Source organism: Penaeus monodon, chromosome 18 (assembly GCF_015228065.2).
Source record: "Penaeus monodon isolate SGIC_2016 chromosome 18, NSTDA_Pmon_1, whole genome shotgun sequence".
Taxonomy (NCBI): Eukaryota; Metazoa; Arthropoda; class Malacostraca; order Decapoda; family Penaeidae; genus Penaeus; species Penaeus monodon.
Window position 1 is genome coordinate 12,608,253 of NC_051403.1, and position 1,721 is coordinate 12,609,973.

Genomic DNA, 1,721 nt, shown 5'->3' on the forward strand with positions numbered 1-1,721 from the left:
ATTAATAAAGTAATATTGATGATAATAATAAGGATAATAATGACAATAGTAATAATGATAACAGATATAATAATCATATTAATAATTATAATAATAATGATAAAATGAGAATAACAATAAGAATAAGACTAGTAATAATTATGATAATGGATGATCAAATATTAATGACAAACATGATAATAATAACTTATCATCATTAATATTGTTATTATTGTCGTTGCTGTTGTTACGAGTATTAAAGGTCAAAGTTTTCTCCACAAATGAATAAATGTGATATAGTAGTCACTAGGCATGCGCAGGGTATTAAATTATGTATGAATGCTAATTTGCAACGCTCATTCTCTTGCCATTGTGATGTTAAAATATTCGTTATGTAAAAAGGAGAGAAAGAGAAAAAAAACATGAAGTCTAAACAAAAAACAAAGGTCTACGGATATAAAACCAAAAAATTAGCTAAAAAACACGAAAAAATAAAGGGTGAGAATATATATATATATATATATATATATATATATATATATATATATATATATATATATATATATATATACATATATAATGGTGATAATGGTGATAATGATAATAAAAATGATAATGATAATAGTAAAATAATAATGATTAAGATACTAATAATAGCAATAATGAAAATAATAATAATAATAATAAAAGATTATAATCAATAATAATAATAATGCTAATGATAGTAATGATAGTAATAATGATAATAATAATGATAATAATAATAGTGATAATGATTATGATAATGACGATAATGATACTACTACTACTAATAATAATAATAATAATGATAAAGATAATAATGACAGCAACAACAACAACAACAACAACAACAAAATAATAATAATAATAATAATAATAATAATAATACCAATACTAATAATACTGTTGATAATAAGGTCAATTATAACGTTGATAACATTAATAATTAATAATAATGATAGTAATGATGATACAGTAATGATAAAAATAGCAATGATAATAATGACAGTGATTGTAATGATATTGATAGAAATAAGAGTGATAATAATAAAAATGATGATAATAATAATAATAATGATAATAATAATCAAATATTATACAATATTTACAAAAATACCAATGATAATACAAATGATAAAACAACAAAAGAAAAACAACAATTACATGATAATGATACAGTAGAAGAAATAAAGATAATTGAAATATAAATCATGATAGTAATAATAGCTATGCCAAAAATATCATTAACAATGCTCATAGTGTATATACTATCCTCATTGGCAATGAGGGTAATGGCAATGGTAATGATAATGGCAATGGTAATGATAATGCTTGCCTTAATACCGTTGATAGTGATTAACGATGATAGTTGCAGCAACATCACGAGAATGATATTTAGGATAATTATATTTGTAATGCTTATAGTTGTGATGGTAGTAATAATAGTGACAACAATAAGACAATCATGTTAGTTATATTAATGATAATAATAATCATAATAATGATAATGATAATGATATTAATAACAATAATACTAATAATGATGATAATAATAATGACAGTATAATGATATTAACAATATTTATAATAATCATAATAGTAATAATACAACAACAACAACAACAATAATAATAATAATAATAAGATAATTAAAGATAATGATAATAATAATAACAGCAATGATGATAATAATAACAATATAATAATAATGATAATTATTA